The sequence below is a fragment of the Papio anubis genome, chromosome 11, assembly GCF_008728515.1.
Source record: "Papio anubis isolate 15944 chromosome 11, Panubis1.0, whole genome shotgun sequence".
In the NCBI taxonomy this organism is placed as follows: Eukaryota; Metazoa; Chordata; class Mammalia; order Primates; family Cercopithecidae; genus Papio; species Papio anubis.
In genome coordinates, this window is record NC_044986.1 from 116,759,314 (window position 1) to 116,773,827 (window position 14,514).

The 14,514-nt window shown below is 35.7% G+C and overlaps 1 non-coding gene across 1 annotated transcript; it reads right to left on the reverse strand.

The window, feature by feature from the left end:
• Positions 1 to 12,403: 12,403 nt before the first annotated feature.
• TRNAV-UAC lies at positions 12,404 to 12,476 on the reverse strand. The gene has a single exon. It is a non-coding gene; the product is annotated as a tRNA-Val (tRNA).
• Between the last annotated feature and the right edge of the window lie 2,038 nt (positions 12,477 to 14,514).

Sequence of the window (14,514 nt, forward strand, 5' to 3'; positions counted from 1 at the left end):
ACCAAAACAGAGCCTGCGTTGCCAAGACAATTCTAAGCCAAAAAAAATAAAGCTAGAGGCATCATGCTACCTGACTTCAAACTATCCTACAAGGCTACAGTAACCAAAACAGCATGGTACTAGTACCAAAACAGAGATATAGACCAATGGGACAGAACAGAGCCCTCAGAAATAATACCACACATCTACAACCATCTGATCTTTGACAAACCTGACAAAAACAAGAAATGGAGAAAGGATTCCCTATTTAATAAACGGTGCTGGGAAAACTGGATAGCCATATGTAGAAAGCTGAAACTGGATCCCTTCCTTACACCTTATACAAAAATTAATTCAAGATGGATTAGAGACTTAAATGTTAAACCTAAAACCATAAAAACCCTAGAAGAAAACCTAGGCAATGCCATTCAGGGCATAGGCATGGGCAAGGACTTCATGTCTAAAACACCAAAAGCAATGGGAGCAAAAGCTAAAATTGACAAATGGGATCTAATTAAACTAAAGAGCTTCTGCAGAGCAAAAGAAACTACCATCAGAGTGAACAGGCAACTTACAAAATGGGTGAAATTTTTTGCAATCTACTCATCTGACAAAGGGCTAATATCCAGAACCTACAAAGAACTCAAACAAATTTACAATAAAAAAAAAAAAACCATCAAAAAATAGGCAAAGGATATGAACAGACATTTCTCAAAAGAAGACATTTATGCAGCCAACAGACACATGAAAAAATGCTCATCATCACTGGCCATCAGAGAAATACAAATCAAAACCACCAAGAGATACCATCTGACACCAGTTAGGATGGCGATCATTAAAAAGTCAGGAAACAACAGGTGCGGGAGAGGATGTAGAGAAATAGGAACACTTTTACACTGTTGGCAGGACTGTAAACTAGTTCAACCATTGTGGAAAACAGTGTGGCGATTCCTCAAGGATCTAAAACTAGAAAAAACATTTGACCCAGCCATCCCATTACTGGGTATATACCCAAAGGATTATAAATCATGTTGCTATAAAGATACATGCACACGTATGTTTATTGTGGCACTATTCACAATAGCAAAGACTTGGAACCAACCCAAATGTCCATCAGTGACAGATTGGATTAAGAAAATGTGGCACATATACACCATGGAATACTATGCAGCCATAAAAAAGGATGAGTTCATGTCCTTTGTAGGGACATGGATGCAGCTGGAAACCATCATTCTCAGCAAACTATCGCAAGAACAGAAAACCAAACACCACATGTTCTCACTCATAGGTGGGAATTGAACAATGAGAACACTTGGACTCAGGAAGGGGAACATCATACACCAGGGCCTGTCATGGGGTCAGGGGAGCGGGGAGGGATAGCACTGGGAGATATACCTAATGTAAGTGACGAGTTAATGGGTGCAGCACACCAACATGTCACATATATACATATGTAACAAACCTGCACGTTGTGCACATGTACCCTAGAACTTAAAGTATAATAAAAAATAAATTAAAAAACAGAAAACAGAAAAAAATAAAATAAAATAATAAAATGGCTTATTTGTAAACTAATTGTGAACTGATTGCATTTTGTGTTTATGATGCTCTTTTTTACTTTCTCCCTTTCCAACTAGATTGTAAACTCCTAGAGGTCAGGAATGATTTTCCTGTTTGTATTCTTAAGAGTTCATAATGCAATGTCTATAACAAGAAGGAAATAAATGATGTGGAATAGAAAGAAATTAAACAGGCCGGGCACAATGGCTGACACCTGTAATCTTAGCACTTTGGGAGGCCGAGGCGGGCAAATCGCGAGGTCAGGAGATCGAGACCATCCTGGCTAACACAATGAAATCCCGTCTCTACTAAAAATACAAAAAAAAAAAAGAGAGAAAGAAAGAATGAAAGTAAACAACCTTAACAATATTGCCAACAAAAGAGTGTATACTATATCTGTTCATTCCAATCAATGCCATTTACCAATGGAACTTAAGTTAGAACTAACAGATAAACAGTGAATGTCCCACCTCATTTTGTATTTTGAACAATAGCAAGTTTCAAATGTTATTTTAAAGGTTAGTACAAATACTTTGAATGTTTTTTCAATTCACATCATTAATTGGTTGACATATAATATCTATGTTATTCACACAATATTTTCTATTAATTTTAAAAATTCTTAATTTACACTATTTCTCCTTTGAATTATTATGCATATTTTATAATGAGTCAGTTGTTACAATAATTGTGATACCAGGTAGGATGTTACTTGAATGCAAACTTGATTTATATATATGTCATCTAGTAATGACTGGTGGTAATTACCAATCAATTCAGAACAAGGTATGTTTCAGAATTCTGAATTATCAGAATATCTTAAGCCATGATACCCACTATCTCAAAAAGTTAAAACTTTTTCCCTTTCAGAAACACACTTGTTGCGAGGCTTAAATAGATGTAAAATAACGGTAGTGATACTGACAGGGGCATGGCCAGCTTCTAAGCCCATTGTCATAGAATTTCCAAGACAGCAAAAGTGCTTAAGATCTAAAACATCAAATATCAAGTGTGAGTTTGGTGAGAAGCATCTAGTGGTCAGCTTTACTAGTGGAAAACAAAAGTCAAGCTTCTTCTGATCTTCTGTCTCCATTTGAAAATTATTCAAAACAAAAAAATACCCAAGGAGATTTTCTGTGTAAGCTTTCTGAAATTGATTACTCAGCCTCCAAATGGCTTGGAGAACTCCAAAAAAGTACATAGAAGAATAGGTTTATGGTGTATCTCATCGATTGAATTGTTCACGAGAATAATACAGATATAAGGGAGGCTTTCATTCTGAATAGTGAGGGGGAAAGAAGGTCATTAAACAGATTTCAGTTCCCAATTAACATTCCATATTGTACCACCAATTTTCTCTGCCAGCAAGGCATGACCAAATACTTAATTCATTCCGAAGACTCTACAGGAAGGTCAGTTTTAATGTATTTTAAGTGTATATAAGGAACTCCTTCCAATGTATATTATTTCTTCTCACTTCAAATGTTGGTGGATTTGCTCATCACTTTCCAATAAAGAAAACAGTACTCAAAACTCAAAGGTAAAGGAAATACCCGTCCAGGTCCTTAGTAATTCCGTGCTGAAAATCTGGGTCAGTTATTTCTCATCTCCTAAGGTTCCTTATGCTTTTGAATTATAGTATATTCCTCTAAATGATACAATTATGAAAGTATGTATTATCTCGTCTGTCTTAGAACCATTGGGAAAATCACCTAAGTCAGAAGATAGAAGACTGAGAACCACTGGTGGCTCACACCTGTAATTCCAGCACTTTGAGAGGGTGGTTGGATCACTTGAGGTCAGGAGTTTGAAACCAGCCTGGCCAATATGGTGAAACTCCATCTCTACTAAAAATACAGAATTTAGCCGGGCATGGTGGTGCACGACTGTAATTCCAGTTACTTGGGTGGCTGAGGTAGGAGAATCGCTTGAACCCAGGAGGCTGAGATCCTGCCACTGCACACCAGCCTGGGTAAAAGAGTGACACTCTGTCTCAAAGAAAAAATAAAGAGAGAGAGAGGGAGAGAGAGAGAGAGAGAAGAGAACCAGCGTGTCTAAGGGGGAGAAAAGGGAAAACAAGGGAATCATAAACAGACAATTTTTTCACTTAAGTTCTTTAAAGTTATTTGTGATTTTTATTTGTTTCTACCTTCCTAGATCTAACATATCACTTACAAAACTGTGTTTATAAGCCTATGTGGAGAAATGAATTACATTTTCTGACATCCCATAGAAGCAATTATTGACAACAATTTTTCTATATCATTTTAGTTTGCAAATAAAATACGCTAGCGAGTTTATAAAAAAAAAATGTAAACAGTGCTTACCTGGAGATAAGGAGAGAGTTTACCAAAAAACAAAACAAAAAAAATTCTAAATAGTGCTTACCTGAAGATAAGTTTCTGTAGTTCAGAAATTCACTCAAACCTGGAAATTTCTGTGCATCACCAATATAATAAAATAATATAGTTCAAGAAGTTTCTCACCTTTGAATTTAAAATATCTAGTAGTTTTATATTTCTCTTTTATTTAGTAATACTCTTAGTCCTCATTATGCAGGTCTTACTTTTGCATGTGAAATGTTTGATATTAACAGTTAGTATTAATTATAAAATTACTATGAGCCATCTATTGTAATAATTGATAAATCACACACACATACATATATGTATATAGAGAGATATTATTTAGATACATATATGAATATATGTATATAGAGTGATAGTTAAATATCATCTACATGTGAATATATACGTATATATCTATGTACATATCTATGTATGTACATATATCACTTATGGATATATCTTTGTGTATATTGTAATAGATATGTATTACATATATGTGATAACTATCTCAGATATATAAATTATATACAAATGTACATGTATTTATATAAACATATCAAACATAAAATATGTATCATATAGTTATTCAAAAAATATACTAAATATGTATTTAAATATATATGTGTATATGTATATATACATGCACATACATATCTATATTGTCATTCATACTGGAATTTGAACCTAGGGAAACTAGTTTCAGAGACCATGCTGTCATCAAGTTTCCCCTATTTCTTTTTTTTTTTTTTTTTTTTTTTTGACACAGAGTCTTGCCCTGTCACCCAGGCTGGAGTGCAGTGGCATGATCTCAGCTCACAGCAACTTCTACCTCCGGGGCTCGAGCAATTCTCCTGCCTCAGCCTCCCAAGTGGCTGGGATTACAGGTGCACACCACCACACTGGGCTAATTTTTGTATTTTTAGTAGAGACTGGATTTGGCCACGTTGGCTAGGCTGGTCTCGAACTCCTGACCTCGTGATCCGCCCACCTCGTCCCCGCAGAGTGCTGGGATTACAGGCATGAGCCACCGCGCCCAGCCTCTCCCAATTTCTTTTCCTATTCCCAGTGCCCAGGAAAAGTTTATTCCAAAGAATGTTTGCGAAGGGGTAGAATAATGGAAAGACAGGGGCCGAAAGGCACAGGGGATTCTAGGAATCAGAATTTGAATCACATCAGTATGACAATAAATCTTCAGTCACTATAAAAGGTTCTATGACCAAATATAAATCATTAACTTCTACTGACTTTTGCAACGGGTTTAAATGAGCAATCTTCCTGTTACGATTGTAGTCATTCAAAATGAGGGCTTAGTCAGCGGTGCATTTAGAAGGAGCCAAGTTAACAGTTATCTTTGGAACCATAGAATAGTGGAAACAAGAATTAAGTAGGTGAAGGTCTTGTATTTTTCTAAGTCCCTCTTTCAAATTAAAAATAATGGTTAATGATCTCACTCACATGTGGAATCTGAAAAGTTCTTCTCATACAAGTAGAAAGGAGAATATAGAATAGTGGTCACCAGAGGATGGGGAGGGTAAAATACTGTAAGATGCAAGGCTGTTGACTGAAAACAAACAATTCCTACATATTTTGTATACTACACGTATTATACACTGTATTCTTACAATCAAGTAAGTTAGAGAAGGGAAAATGTTATTAAGTAAATCAATCGTAAATAAGAGAAGGTGTATTTGCTATTTATCCAGTGGAACTGGATCACCATAAAGGTTTCTATCCTCATCATCTTCATATTGAATGGGACAAGAAGAGGGAGAAAGCCAGGGGTTGGTCTTGTATCAGGGATGGCAGAGGAGGAAGAAAATCCGTGTATAAGCAGACTCGTGCAGTCCAAACCTGTGTTGTTCCAGAGTCAACTATAGTTTATATTTTTTTCTAGCGGCTGTCACCCAAAATTTTTGAAATAATAAAAATTCACAAGCCAGATAATTCAATTATTTTAGACCATTTTTCTCATTGTGGCAGAATAACAATTGAGTGGCTATAATTTTAGTTCGCCAGCTGGTCCTGTCACTTGCATGATACCTGTTTTGAATGAATTGGCAGATTGCTAAAACGCTGTTTTGTGGTTGTTATCTGTTCATTTAACTTTGAAAATGGATATAAAATTTAGTGACGAAGAGTAAGTTTTAAAAACGGAAAAGTAACCTTTTTGAATGAACTGGCAGATTGCTAAAATGTTTTTTTTTTATTATTGTTATCTGTTCATTTAACTTTGGAAATGGATATAAAGTTTAGTGATGAAGAGTAAGTTTCAGAAATGGAAAAGTAACATTCTCTGGTTACTTAGTTGGTTATTAATTAGGTAGAGGTTTTGTATTTTTCTAAGTCCCTCTTTCAAATTAAAAATAATACTTAATGATCTCACTCATACATGGAATCTAAAAAGTTCTTCTCATAGAAGTAGAAAGAAGGTAGAATAGTGGTGACTAGAGGAAGGGGAGGATAAAAGACTACAAGGTGCAAGACTGTTGACTGAAAACAATCAATTAAAACATACAAGTGAATTAATTGTATTAATTGCCCGTATCCTTGCTTACAAAACAGATGTGTGGCGATTGATCGTTTTTCATCACTGGTTTTTAGCTAGGACTGGTAGCGTCTCAAGGGTGAAATTTGTTTCTTACTCGTGTTTGCTTCATGCACATTTAGCACATACCATGTAAGTTCTTAATGCTGTTGAATTAAACGGGCACTAGCATAGCCACTACTCTTTGGATCATTTCCGTGGTTTGGAACAAATGTTCACATATAAGGATTCTGAAGTTCCACAGTTCTTTAATAATCTTGGACAGTATGCAGATGCCTGAGTTGCTAGCGATATTCTTGGTAGGGATATTCAAGTTGGAGATGCTTGAGTTGGTAGGGATATTCTTTTTTTTTCACTTCCAGCTGTTTGGAAATGCTTACAGATTTTTTAATAGCCAGCAGTATATTTTTCTTATATGCTTCCTTTAAACATTGCCTCCTGGGAACTACTTAAGACCCACTTAGGCCTGAAATTAGCCTCTTTAACTTGGAAACTAAAATGTCGCACAAATTCCAGCATAGCTGGAAGTCATCGAACAATCAATATTGCTACTGATCTGAGCTTCTCAATCGTCATAGAGTCCAGTATTCATTAAAGAACTTAGAACCCAGCCAGGCACGGTGGCTCACGGATGGCAGTTTGGGAGGCTAAGGCGGGCGGATCACCTGAGGTCAGGGGTTTGAGACCAGTCTGGTCAACCTGGTGAAACCCCGTCTCTACTAAAAATACAAAAATTAGCTGGGTGTGGTGGTGGGCACCTGTAATCCCAGCTACTCGGAAGGCTGAGGTGGGAGAATAGCTTGAACCTGGGAGACGGAGGTTGCAGTGAGATCACACCGCTGCACTCCAGCCTGGGGGAGAGAGCGAGACTCAGTCTCAAAAAAATAAAAATAAAAATAAAAATTTTAAAAAAGAGAAAAAAGAACTTAGAGCCATCAGAATTTCTGTATTTGAACTATCTTCCAAACCTCTTACGGAATCCAAAGATCTGTGGCAATTCTAATACCCATTTAATTCCTTTGGGCTGATACTCTGATTGGACATAAACAAATGAGAGTGATATCTCTAATTCTTTTCAATTTCTAGTTTCACAGAACATGGTATTCTCACTTGCTTACTTAAAAATCATTTCCACTCTATGACTCATATTTTTAATTACAAGAGTATTATTTTCATCCTTACACTGAAGTAAAATTTCCCTGGCTCCCAAGAGTAAGTTAGTGTCTTTCTTATCTTAATGATAGCCTACCTGATACAGAAATATCCAGGAGTGTGGGATAAGATAAGGAAGGAGAGGGCAAGAAATCCCGAAAAATAAAGACTAAAGTGGCAACTTTACCTAAAAAGTATGCAATATATACACCTGAAATTTTGTTGTGTGCCAAAGAGTGTTATCTCTCTCTCTCTCTCTCTCTTTTTTTTTTTTCTTTGAGATGGAGTCTCACTCTGTCACCCAGGTTGGAGTGCAGTGGCTCAATCTCGGCTCACTACAACCTCCATCTCCCAAGTTCAAGCGATTCTCCTGCTTCAGCCTCCTGAGTAGCTGGGACTACATACCTGTGCCACCACACCCAGCTAAGTTTTGTATTTTTAATAGAGACGGGGTTTCACCATGTTGGCCAGGATGGTCTCCATCTCTTGACCTCATGATCCACCCTCCTTGGTCTCCCAAAGTGCTGGGATTACAGGCATGAAGCTCACCATGCCCAGCTAGGGTGTTCTTTGAATTAGTGGTTAGCTCTAAGAAGTCAGGTAGTGATCTCACAGTCCAGAAAGAGAGGGGAAGTCAATTACAGCTTCTGACTCACATTTATTGAGCATTTATTAATATTATGTGTTGGGTTCTATACCAACTGATTTCTATGCATTAAATAATTTAATTTTCATTGCAACTCTATGAGATAGGAGTTAGCATTGGCCCTACTTTACAGATGAAGAAACGTAGGCATGGAGGGTTGATGCATTCTATTAAAGGACGCACAATCTTTCAACACTGTTGAAAGTAGTAGATCTATACTGCAACAGATTTCCCACGGTGTGCCCCATCTACCTGGAATATGCCATTTGTAACCCTTGCCCTTTCTTTTGCCTAAATTCAAATTTGGACTCCTGTAAAGCATCCTCTGACTCAAACATACAGAGCTGATACCTTGATCTCGGTGTTTCTACTGAGCCAAATGTATGTTTCCATTAAGGAATTTAGGGCAGTGTGTTTTGCATTTGTTCACTTAAAGATGTATCTTCTTTCCCACTGGACTTAAAGAGCTTTGAGGGTAGAGTTAATATGCCTTCTGTTTCCTAATTAACAGTACTTACCAGAGTTCTGCTCAAAAATTAGAATGAATGTCAAGTGACTTCAGATTGTTCAACCTCTCTTCAAAAACCAGACCTGCCAGTGATCTTAGCCAACTCTTCTAGAAAATATAGCTACTATCTTGAGTTTCACATATTCTGTGGCAACTCAGGAGGCACGTTAAAATTCTGGAAAAGCTTGTGTGAATGGCGGTGCACATTCTATCTGGTTTCTCTGATACTTCCAAAAGTTAGAGTTCATAAATAATTCTTTAGCTAAAGGAATTTATCCGGAATCTTGAGAATTCATTCTCTATCACATTCCCTGTTATTCAGGTGGATGTGTCCCTACAAGATGTACTTAATACAAACATTTTATCAAAGTACATTAACTTTTATCAAGTTAAGGTGTTTTTTATTGAAGTAAGCAGCTTTATTTAATTATAATTCTCATACAATAACATCTATTGTTTAACATGTACAATGTAGTGACTTTTAGTACATTTATGGAGTCGTGTAACTACATTATCTAATTTTAAAAATATTCTCATTCTGGCCAATAACTGGAATTATGAAATATGTGACTTTTGTTACTTTTTATTTCACTTAGCATAATATTTTCAAGGTTCATCCATGATCACGTATGAAGACGTCGTCTGTTTCCAATACCAAATAATATCCCATTGTATCTGTATACTATATTTTATATCTCCGTCCATCAGTCACGGACATTTGAGTTGTTTCTAATCTTTGCCTATTATAAGTAATGCTTTTACATTATGCTTATGAGCATTCATCCTCAAGTTTTTGTGACATATGTTTTCAATTATTTGGGGAATAGATTTATGAGTTACCAATTGATGGATCAAATGGTAACTCTCTGATTGTCAAACTGTCTCCCAAAGTACTTGTAACATTTATAAACACATCAGTAATATGTACAAGTGTTCCACTTTCTCCACCTCCTTGTCAACACTTGTTGTTGTCTAGTTTTTTTAAAATTTTATCCATCTTAGTGGTTATGATACAGTATTTCATGGTGGATCTGACTTGCATTTGCCTAATATCTAGTGAAGCTGAACATCTTTTCATGTGCTTATTGGACATTAGTGTATCTTTTTCAATGAAATAGCCATTCAAATATTTGCCTATTTTTATTTTTAATTTAATTAATTAATTTTGAGATAGGTTCTCACTCTGTCTTCCAGGCTGGAATGCAGTGGCGGGATCTTGACTTACTGCAACCTCCACCTCCTGGGCTCAAACAATCCTCCCACCTCAGCCCCCTGAGTAGCTGGGACTACAGGAGCATGCCACCATGCCCAGCTAGTTTTTGTTTTATTTTGTAGAGATGGGGTCTTGCTATATTGTCCAGGTCTCAAACTCCTGGGCTCAAGTGATCTACCTGCCTTGATTTCCCAAAGTGCTAGGGTTATAGGTGTGAGCCACTGCACCCAGCCAATACTGTTATTTTTAATCATCTGTTTATTGTTGTGCTGTACGAACTTTTTGCATATTCCAGATTCAAATCCCTTATTAGATAATCTACTTGCAAAGATTTTCTTCCATTCTGTGAGTTGTCAGTCTACCTTTATGATGATGTTCTTTGACGCAGGACACCTTGCCTAATTCAAGTTCATAAAGATTTACTCCTATGTGTTCTTCTGAGTTTTATAGTTTTATCTCTTACATTAAGGTTTGTGGTATACTTTTGATCTAACTTTTGTATATACTGTAAATTAGGAATCCAAATTCATCCATATGAATGTTAATGTCCAGTTGTCCCAGGACCATTTGTTGAAAAGACTGTTGTTTTCCCGTGGAGATGTCTTGGCATCATTGTTGAAAATCAATTGACTGAAAATGAATTGGTTAATTTCTAAAATCTCAATTATTTTCCCTCGATCTGTCTACCTGTCTTTATGTCAGCACCACACTGTCTCAATTACTGTAGCTCTATAGTAGCTTTTGAAATAATGAGGTAGTAAACCTCCAACTTTCTTCTTTTTAAAGAATATTTTGTCTACCTAAGGTCCCATGCATTTCCATATAAATGTTAGAAAGAGCTAATCAATTTATGCATAGGAGCTAGCTGAGATTCTGAGAGAGTTTATATTTAATCTGTAGATAGATTTTCAGTATTGCCATCTTTTTTTACAAGGCTGCTTCTCAGTGTGAAAAGTGTTGCCATCTTAATAATAAATTTTCTGATCCATAAACAAGTGACATTTTCATTTTCTTTCATCAATATTATGTGATTTTCAGTGTACATATCTTCAACTCTTTTATTGATTTTATTTCTAAGTTTTTATTCATTTTGATGCCTTCTAAATATAATTGTTTCCTTAATTATTGATCTTATATCCTGCAACCTTGCTGAAATCATTTTCCAGTTATAGTAGTGCTTTTAGTGGATTCTTTATGATTTTTCTCTATACAAAATCATACTGTGTGCAAATAGAGATAGTTTTATTTCTTCTTTTTAAATCTGGGTTTCTTTTTTTTCTTTGTCTTGTCTAATTGCAATGGCTTGATACTCCAATACAATATTGTGGACATTTTTTCAAATCTTTTTTGAAGAAATGATCATTCAAATATTTGCCTGTTTTAAATAGCTATTCAAATATACATCTATTTTATTTTTAATTGTCTTTTTATTGTTGATTTGTAAGAATTTTTTAGATATTACAGATTCAAACCCCTTATTAGGTATATGACTTGCAAAGATTTTAACACTGAGATGATCATGCAGTTTCTGTTTCAATATTATTAATATTATGTATTACATTGGCTACATTTTGAATGTTATACCAAGCTTGAATCACTGGGATAAATCCCACTCATTTATGGTGTACAATGCTGACGTTTATGTTCCTGAATAGTGTGTTTAAGATTTTGTTGAAGGATTTTTTTCTCTACATTTTTAAGGTGTGTAAACCGGTATGTTCTTAAGATGTCTTTGCTTTTGCAATCAGGGTAACATTGGATTACTGAATGATTGGAGAATTCTTTCCACTACTTCTATTTTTCAGAGTTTGTGAAAAATTGGTGTTAATTCTTCTTTAAACATTAGTATAATTCACCATTGAAGCTATCTGGGACTGAGCCTTTCTTCATGGAAAGATTGTTTGCTGTTTGTTTTCTATTATTAACCCAATATCTTGTAATAGGTCAGTATTTTTAAAAATTTATCCTTGAGTAATTTCAGTAATTTGTATCTGGCTAGTAACTTCCTTATTTCATGTAAATTATCTAATTTGTGGTGAGACAATTGTTCACAGTAACCACTTATAACCCTTTCTTATTTCTCTGATGTTAGTAGTCGTACCCCTTTTTCATTCCCAATTTTAGTAGTTTGATTTTTTTTTTTTTTTTTTTGAGACGGAGTCTCGCTGTGCTCCCAGGCTGGAGTGCAGTGGCGTGATCTCGGCCCACTGCAAGCTCTGCCTCCCGGGTTCACGCCATTCTCCCGCCACAGCCTCCCAAGTAGCTGAGACTACAGGCGCCCGCCACCACGCCCGCCTAGTTTTTTGTATTTTTAGTAGAGACGGGGTTTCACCATGTTAGCCAGGATAGTCTCGATCTCCTGACCTCGTGATCCACCCGCCTCGGCCTCCCAAAGTGCTGGGATTACAGGCTTGAGCCACCGCGCCTGGCCAAAAAATTGGGGACCATGCCGTGGTTCCACTGGGGCTCGAACCCAGGACCTTCTGCGTGTAAAGCAGACATGATAACCGCTACACTATGGAACCACATGCTGATTTTTCTTTTCTTGGTCAATGTAGATAAAATTTTATTCACTTTTTATTTTATCATTTGCTCCTACTGTTTTTCCAAAAAAACACCTTTTAATTTAACTGATTTATTTTACTCTTCTGTTTTCTCTTTATGATTTATTTTTCTACTGTAATCTTTATTATTTCCTTCTTTCTGCTTACTTTAAGGTTAGTCTGCTCTCGTTTTCTTAATTTCTTAAGATGGAAGGTGAAATATTGATTTGAGATTCTTCTCTTTTAATTTATGCTTTTATAGTGGTAATTACCCCAAGCACTATTTTTAGCTGCATCTTATAAATTTTGGTATGTCATGCTCTAATTTTTATTTATCTCAAAATACTTTCTAATTTCCTCTGTGATTTCTCCTTTGACTGGTTATTTGAAAGTGTGTTGTTTAATTTGCACATATTGGTGAATTTCTCTAAATGTCTTTTCTTTTTGGTTTCTAGTATCATTCTGTTGTGATTGAATAACATACTTTCTCTTATTTTAATCCTTTTAAATGTGTTTTATGACCTAACACGGGCTATCAAGGAGAATGTTTCACATGCACTTGAGAAGAATGCTGCATTCCCCTGACTGGGGGATGGAGCATTCTATACATTAGTTCATGGTGTTCTAGTCCTTCATTTCCTTTTTTAAATTATTATTTTCTTTTATGAGATGGAGTTTTGCTCTCTCACCCAGGCTGGAGTGCAGTGGCGAGATCTTGGCTCACTGCAACCTCCACCTCCTGGGTTCAAGGGATTCTCCTACTTCAGCCTCTCAACTAGCTGGGACTACAGGTGCACTCCACCACACCAGCTAATTTTTGTATTTTTTTGTAGAGATGGGGTTTCACCATGTTGGCCAGGCTGGTCCCCTATTTCCTTTTTTTTTTTTTAAATAGAGACAGTTTTGTTATGTTGCCTAGGTTGGTCCTGAACTCCTGGCCTCAAGCAATACCCCTGCTTGGCTTCCCAAAGCACTGGGATTACAGGTTTGAGCCACTGCACCTGTCCCAGTGTTCTATTTACTTGCTGACCTACTGCCTAGTTGTTCTATTCATCTTTGTAAGTGGGATGTGAAGTCTTCAACTATTATTTTTGAACTTTTATTTCTCCTATGAATTTTGTCAGTTTTTACTTCCTGTATTTTGGGGTTCTTTAGTTAGGTGCGTATGCTTATAACCATTATGTCTTCTTTATGGGTTGACTCTTTAATCATTAAAAAATGTCCTGCTTTCTCTCTAGGTAAAGAATTCTGTCTTAAAGTCCACTTTGTCTTATAGTAGTCTAGCCACACCAGCTTTCTTGTTTGCATAGTACATTTTTTCCATCCTGTTAATTTCAATATGTTTGTCTTTGAATCTATAGTGTGTCTCTTGTAAACAGCATATACTTGAGTCATTTTTTAAAGAAGTCATTCTGTCAATGACTGTCGTTTAATCAGTGTTTAGTCAATTTCCATTTAATGTAATTATTGTTAAAGTAAAATTTAACACCTGTTTGTTTTTATATGTCTTATGTCCTTTTCGTTCCTTCATTCCTCCATTACTGCCTCATTTTATGTTAAATATTTTCTAGTATACTACTTTAATTTCCTTATTAATTCTTCCATAGCAAACCAAAATGTTAATTTAATAAAGCACTATTCCATCCCCCTCTTGCATGTGCTCACTGTCACATAAAGAATATATTTATACATTATAAAATTTATCAACACTATAATATAATTATTGCTTTATGCACTTGTCCTACAAATCGGGTAGAGAAGAAATATGTTACAAACAAAAACATAATTTATATTTGCTCGTGTATTTACACTTACTAGGGCTCTTTATTTCTTTATTGGTTTTGATTCACTTTGTGGTATCCTTTCATTTCAACCTAAACAAAAATAAACCTTTTATTATTCCCTGTAGAGAAATTCTGATATATATATATATGTATATATACATATGTCACGCATATATATATCAGAATATATATATATATATATCTCAGTTTATTTATTTTTATTTTTATTTTTTGGA